Here is an 8,148-nt window from a genome sequence, read left to right on the forward strand (position 1 = left end):
TAAGTCAATATGAACTATGCTTTGGGCATCATTCTGTTTGGATGTGTACCTTATCTTATTGTGTGTAGCTCAATCTTAAGACAAAAAGAGGAGAGATGAAGTATAACACAAATCCACTCACAAGTGTTCTGGGATAATAAAGGCTGATGAAAATGAAGGTAAAAATTTAATATTTCAATGCTTTTTCCAGGTCCTCTGATCCATAAATTGTTTTTATTTCTATTTCCATCCTTTTAAAAATATTTTTGCAGCCCCTATGTGGAGCTTTAGCATGTACGTAATACATCTTGACTCTTTCTCATTCTCTTTTCCTCTTCTCTCTCCCTCCCTCCATCTCCCAGTGCCTTTCCCATTTGAGAAAGATGCATCTACCTTCTGCCTACTATCTAGCCTTAATTTTGCTCTTTTTCATGATTTTAACTTCTCATATAAGAGAAAACATGTAATAGTCAAGCAGAGTCCAATTTATTTCCTTTAACATTAGGGCCCCAAGATGCATTCATTTTTCTACAAATGACTCAAGTTTATCTTCCAGTATGAGTAGTGCTCCATTGTGTGTAAACAGAACATTTTCTTTTGCCAGTTTTGGAGACATTTTGTTGCCTTGTTTTCTCATAACCCTATTCATTTTTGTGCTGGGCTTTGTAGGTTGATTATAGTGGAGGAATTTGTTGCTTTAGTTGAGGTCTGCTTTGGTGATGCACTCTGGGCATGTCTAACTATAGGTCTCTGATTCTATCTAAAATGCGACTACCTCTTTTTTTGGGGGGTGGTGGTGAGGAGGTGTGTGTGCAGTGAGGCGGCTTCAGTGTATTTGGACAAGTACCCAGTTCTCTGGAAATGGGCTGTTGTATTGTTGATCACATAAAGGCAGTGTAGATATTTGCATACATAGAGAACCAATCAACAGCCACAACAATGTCATCTTGAATATAGTATTAAATTCGGCAACAATAGTAGCATGAAAGACAAACTGTATATTGACATACCCTAAGAACCACTAATGTAACACACTTTACCATAGAAGAGAGATCAATAATTGTAGTACTAAGACAAATATTGACTTACAAGTAAATATCTGCTAAATGGAAAACTTTACCTCCACTAGAAGTAGAACAATATTAAACACTAGCAGCATGTAGTTAACTCTAATATTTCATAATGATTAGTTGTTGTACAAACAAAGAAGGAGGGGATTAGAAATTGAAGAAGTGAAAAGTAAAGTTTGAAATATTAATCAATGCAAGATGAGAAGACAAGCATGAAACAGGGAGTCTATTGAGGAAAAAGATTAGTAATATTCGATAATATAATAAGTGGCAGAAGAGAAAAGTAAAATAAAAGAAAAAATATGAAGGAAAAATATTAAAAGGAAGAGGGCAAAAGGAAATAAACAGAATTAATTTCAAGCTAAAAAAAACAAAAACAAACCCCCAAGCCACTGAATTAAACCTTTTTGTATGTGTGTGTGTGTTTGCAGAACCGGGAAATGAACTCAGGGACTTGTGCTTGCCAGGGAAGCACTTATTTTGAGCCATCACCCCGGCCCCTCGTGTGTGTTTTTGAATAAGTGGTTTCTTTCCAGGATGAAAAGAATCTAACAAATCATAGTTTTCTCCTTGGGCTTTTTTGGTGGCTCATTCTGTGGGCCAAGTCTATCACTTCTCCCTGAGGCCATCAACTCTCCTGGCTCGCCTTTCCTTCTGGCTTACCTTCCCTCCTGGGGCATTGACTTCATGGACAATCAGGTTGGTTGATGGGTCTATGCTTCTAACTACCCACTGGCAAGGGGATGTAAAACACACAATGGGTTTAGAGTTTGTAGGTGGTTGCAGCCAGGGCTAGAGTCTATGGCCTCACAATTGCCCACAGCTAAGTGCCATGGTGGGATGGGTTCCGTGGAATAGCTTCATAACAATGAAGACTATAATCTGTGATACCTGTGAGCTAAAGAGAATTTTTGTTGTTGTTGCTAAGGGAAACTTTTTCTTTTTGATGTTGCCATGATTCAACACATAACCCAACATACTACAGAATGGATAATGGTTGATAAAATCTAATAGAATTAGGCCTTAAAAAAAAAAAAAGAATTAGGCCTTTAAGGGAACATTGTCTCTGCTAATAAAAATACCCTACAGTTTGTCCTTGAATGTTGTTACTTGATTTTTGCATTAGGTGATGTACTGTTCCTAAGTTCATAAAACAAGGGAATGATATTATTGCAGGCAGCTGAGTTAGATAGAAGTGTTATAGGCAGTCAGACAGGGCTAGGCCTTCAAGGAGAAAGTATGGAAAACAAGATGACTTTGCAACTTTGGGAGAGACAGGAACTCCTGCTGCGGGCCAGACCTCAAGACAAAAGATCAAACAAATGCATACCTCCCTAAGGGCAGACATCAGGGACTGGTATTCTATGTAGGGCTCTCACTTTGAGGATGCCTGGAAGAGTCACTAACCCTACTAGAAAAGCCAATCCTGTGCATTCAGGCCTGTTGTCTAAATGACCCACTTCCTCATTTGGTCCTGGATTTAATCAATTTTACCTAAGTAATTGTGCTCATAATCTTACTGGTTGGCTATAGTTTTGTCCCACTGCATGCCCACCTAGTGAGCTCCCATGTTTTCCACCTTAGACCGACCTGACCAAATGGTTTTGCTCTATAAAAATCCCTAGAAAAGGAGGCACGGGGACGAGGGAGGGTGGTTAGATCCCTGGACCTGCCCTGCTGGCCCCACCCCCGGGGTGCGCTGAGATAGCAATTGAGACTGGGCATGGTGGCGTGGTGGGCCTGTAATCCCAGCACTTGGGAGGCTGTAAACAGGAGAATCATGATGAGTTCGATCTAGTAGTGAGACCCTGAACAACCTGTAGATTATTCCCTAAAATACAGAAAAAAACAAAACAAAACAAAACAAAACAACAACAAAACTTAAATCCCTAGAAAAGGCTGCTTCTCAGGGCAAACCACTCAGGTCCCCTTTCTGCCCCTCTGGTGGACAGAAGCTTGCTTTTCCCCAATAAATATATTCTGCTCTTAACCTCTGTTTGTTCCTGAAATTCATTCTTTGGTTTTAGAGGACACGAACTTGTCTTAGGTACCTTTCAGGTTGTTAGTTCCATCCCCCTATATCAATATGACAGCACATGTTTATGTGTGTAATATGCTAAAAATAATTCAGTGGGGAGCTACTATCAATTTAGCATTAGTATCTTAGAAATGGAAGGTAATGTTAATTGGTATTGGTATTTCTACCTTCTATTAAAACAAGACTCATAAGTTCAATTTTGGTGATGTCTGAGTCATGCTGGCATTGGTAATGTAATCACTCTCAATTTTGTTAGTTAACTTTTAGAAAGCACAGTCACAATTTGCACAATGATAAAATAATTAATTTTTAAAATTACTTTTATTGAGAAACATATAGCAATGAGACAGTTTCAAAACTGATTAGTAGGACAGTTTCAATAATTAATACATTGCATATTGTTGTCTTTGTAGTGGTTATTCATAGTACAAGATACAGACATGATATCCTGTCCACAAACACTATTAGTACAAATCTTTGTTCTCATTGAATTAAGAGAAAGTAACTGCATATCTGTCCTATTTTGTATATACAAATACAAAGTGTTCCTTCATTTATATCCCCTTTTTTGTTTAGTTTTGTCAGAGATGGGTATTCCATTGCCATTTAAATATTGTAGGTGCATGAATTCAGCAAAAATAATCCAATGTAGTCCAGTAGTTTATAATAGTAGTGGGTTATCTGTAGGACTGGCAATGTCAGATGTTGTTGACTTGAGCCCTTTACAGCTCAGCATATTAATATGGCTTTATTTTTTATACCTTGTTTTTATACTTTCCTGCTGGATACTTAAGACCAAGATAAAGCAAGACCTATACAACAAGAAATGTAACTTTTGTATCTAACAAGGCCAGTCAAATCCCCTCATGATTTACCCTGAAATCCTGTACTCCAGTTTGTAGATCTTTTGCCAGTGTCAGCCATGTGGATGAGTCATGGCCATTGCTTGACCAATTTGCTCTCTGTGAAAGCCTGAAAGAATGTTTTCTCTCCATGTGGCTCTCCTTAGGCACTCTTGCCATCGTTGATCACTTTCCTCTGTGGCCCCATAATCTCCTTGATCAGAAAACTTGGGACATCACTGAGTCACAGAATGCTACAGTACAGGTTCTCTTATGTCTTGAGTCCTCACTGACCTTGAAAAGCTATTGCCAAAATGTTGGCTGTGCTTATAGCCCTTGTTTTTCTCGAATTTTTGTTCTGCACGATGAAATAATTAAAATGAGTACTATCTTTACAAAAACCCACAAATGCTTAATTTCTTGCTAAGTATAAAAAACTGTCAATACTTAGAATGACAGCACAATCATATGTTGTCCATCACTTTATACCATTCAGGGAATGACACATTATAAGTTGTAGCCTTCAAAATAGACTACATAAAAACACACTATACATATAGAACATTGTTCCCAACATCAGTAGTAGGGAGAGAAGGTAAATCATGACGGAAACATGGATAATCTATGCTGAGTTCATTTGACACTAAATTCAGTGTGAGAAAGACTTCAGGAAAATGGCGGAGTGGCACACAACTCACCCTTTGTGGGATTTGTAATTGCCACTGGGGAAAAAACAGACTATGGGAGAAAAAAATAAGAGAGAGTTTCAGAAAGTAGATCCCTGGGAAACAGGGAGAATGAGACTTTAAAAGCTACAGAGAAATTGAAGAGATAGAACACAACACAGAGAAGGAATGGGACAGTGTGCACCCTATTCCCAGCTCCTGGCTTATGGCTCATGGGAAAGGGAAATTAAATCTACAGGGACAAAGTGAAAGTTGGGGACTGCAAAGGGATTTAGGGAGAAATGAAGCAGTGGAACATGTTGGTGGGAGCTGCAGAGAGAGCATGGGATTTTGTTCTTATGTGAGTCCTTCACCAGGGAGCAGCTGGTGAGTGACTCAGTCCAAGCAATTGCTACATCCCTGGAATTAGTATTTGGCCAGACGTCATTCTGCAGAAGGTTGACTGTATGAGCACAGGGCTCCAGGTAGCCACAGTCATTAGAATGGCAACTATCTTAATATAGAAAACAAAGAACAGAAACAAAACACCCATTATTGAGGATGTGGAATCAAACATTTGTGGACTGTTGGTAGGGATGTAGAATAGTATGACTATGATGAAAGGAGCCATAAAATGCCTTAAAATAATGAACAAACCAGATTTTCCAGGGGCTGATCAGACCCCTGGATACCTGTGGGGAGAACAGTGAGGAATAAAGAAAGACACAATATTCCAGGTTCAAGCAGGCTGGAAGGAGTTTCTTTTGGGTGGACTGACTGGCTTCTGGCCCATTTTTAATTCATCAGCAAGAAGCCCGGGGGTAATGAACTTTTGTTGGACCAGCAACTGTTGTAAGAATGAGATAATAAGATGGAGATCGGGTTTAGCATATCAAATGGAGCAAGTTAAGGTCCTTCCCCACACCTGGATGCATTTTGTACTCCTCTTCTGGAGACCTTATCTTGTCTCAGGAGGCCATGAACATGAGCTTTCTCAGCAGAGCCAGAGAGCATTCAGCTATTTGCAAGCTCTCCTGTCCCAGAGGCAGGTCACACCTGACCAGGTAGTCTGTTCTCTAACACAGTAAATTATTATTTTGTGTCCCCTGGCCCCCAACACAGAACTATGTAATGTAGCCATTCCATTTCTGTGTATATATCTAAAGAGCTGAAATCAGGATCTCCTAGGCATGCTTACTGGCACACTCATATTCACAGGGCTTAAGTATGTTAGTTGTTAAAAAGGTTAAAACCATTATAATTGTTACAGTTAGAATCTTGACTCTGGATTACTAGCTTTGAACTTAGGGGTTTATTTTTATCCAAGAAATGTAGATACATTGATGGCAGCTACTTCAGAAAGTTGAAGAAACTGAAGGAGAATTTTGCAAAGCATCTGCTAGGGTATATCCTGTAGTAGGGTCTCACAAATCTAACCAAAGTTAGATCTTTCATTTTCCTTCCAAGACACCCATTACAGGGCCATGAAGCTAGCTCAGCGGTCTAAATGCCTTCCTAGGCGGGCTCAAGGACTTGGGTTTGATCCCTGGTAACTGCATGCCATGCCGGCACTGTGCCAGGTGTGCCAAGCCAGCCAAGACCAGGCATGGTGACGCATGGCTATAATCCCAGTGCTGGGGAGGCTGAACCATGAGGATCACTGTGCGTCTGAGCTACATAGTGAGACCCTGCACCACATACATAAAAAAAAAAAAAAGGTGCATGCTACATTCTTAATGCTGTAGGGGAATGGAACTCCCAACCCGAAAGACACCTGATCTGAATGTGTGGTTGCCAAAACTGAAGAATGAATTTTAGAAACGATGGAGGTTAAAAGCAGCATATATTTATTGGGGGAAAGAAAGCTTCTGTCTGAGAGAAGGACAGAAGTGGGACCTGAGCAGGTTGCCCCTGAGTCTATCTTTTCTAGGGATTTCATAGATTAAAACCATGAGGTGAGATAGGTCTGAGGTGGAAAACATGGGAACGCGCTAGGTGAGCATGAGGTGGGACAAAACTATGGTCAACAAGTAAGATTACAAACACAATTACTCAGGTAAAACTGATTAAATCCAGGACTAAATGGGGACTAAATTGCGAGTCACGTGGCAAGCGGGCATCGTATAGAATATGGGCTTTTCCTGTAGGGATTTTGGTCAGTAACTCTTTCGGGCTTCAAGGTAATTGATACCTATTTAGAATATTAATCCCTAATGCCCACCCCTAGGGAAGTATGTGACTGCATTTGTTTACACTTTTGTCTTGAGGTCTGGTCCACCTCAAGAGTGTTTGTCTCTTCTAAAATTGCAAAGTCATCTTGTCTTCCATATTGTCTCTTTGTGAGGGCCTAGCTCTGTCTGACTGCCTATAATATTTCTATCTAATTTAGCTGCCTACAACATTAACCTAATGCTAGGTATCCTCTGAGGACTTGAAGAAACAAAGATGTTTCCAGGTATTGGGATTTCCTCCTCCTGTACTCTGGAAGGCCCCAGGGACAGAGCACAAAGATATATCAGTCTCTGGAAAAATTACAGTGTTTTGCTGGACAGAGGCCAAGGGGAGCTGAGGTGTCCAGGGAAAAGGAAGTGTCTAAATGGGTTGGAGGTTCCCAGCGGGAATTCTTTGCAAAGGACAATGCTCACTGTGCCTCTACATTGTTATCTTTAATTTCCTGTGTCTCTTTTGTTTCTTCTGAAAGGTCTTGTATAAATTTTCTTTCTTCTGGGTGAAGAAAAACTGTGGACTAGGTATACAGAAAATTGAAAACATCATCTAGAGAAAGTACCAGGGCTGTAGGTTACTGACCAAGAGAGAGATGGGATAACAGAATCACAAGGTTGGGTATACCTAGAAAAGAATGCTTAAAATTCTCCACCTAACTGTAAAGGGCTGTTAAGGTCCACTGCATATTGTTGATACCAAGAGCTTCTTCTGGAAATGATGAGTGGATGGAACACTGAGACAAGTTTTGGGAATGCAGGACTAGTTTGGTTGGTTCAAAGCAGCAAGAAGGGTAGGTCCAACCTTGGGATGGAGGGAGATAGGTTTTTGGGACCAAGGAGAGTTACAAGAAAAGAGCAAGTAATAGGATGGATTAGCTGTGTGTTTGGTTGGAGAAGGGGGCACTTAGGGATATATGATTATCAGAAGTTGGATGAATTCAAAGGAATTCTGCAATACTACCTCACCATTTAAGACTATTTTAATTTAAGTTATGAATTCCTCATCCTTTAGGAATGGAAATTCCTCACAAAGCTTAGTTTTTGCTGGTAAATGACTTGTTGAAGCTACATGTCTGCGTCTTAGGAGGGTTTAGCTAGAGCTTTCTGAGGAGCTCAATTCAAATGCCAGGAAGTAATTGCGTCTGCATCTTCACCCAGGTGGTGGTAATTGGATGTTTCTGTATTAATGTATGACATTTATAGTGCTGTGCACCTTAATTTCTGCAAATGTCAGTATGCATGTTCCATTACAGTCAAAGAAGCAACTAAAACGTGAAGAAGCAGGCAGCACTGCTAAAACATGTCACTGGATGGGGAAGAGATTATTTT

This window comes from Octodon degus, unplaced genomic scaffold (assembly GCF_000260255.1).
Source record: "Octodon degus isolate 3935 unplaced genomic scaffold, OctDeg1.0 scaffold00146, whole genome shotgun sequence".
Taxonomy (NCBI): domain Eukaryota; kingdom Metazoa; phylum Chordata; class Mammalia; order Rodentia; family Octodontidae; genus Octodon; species Octodon degus.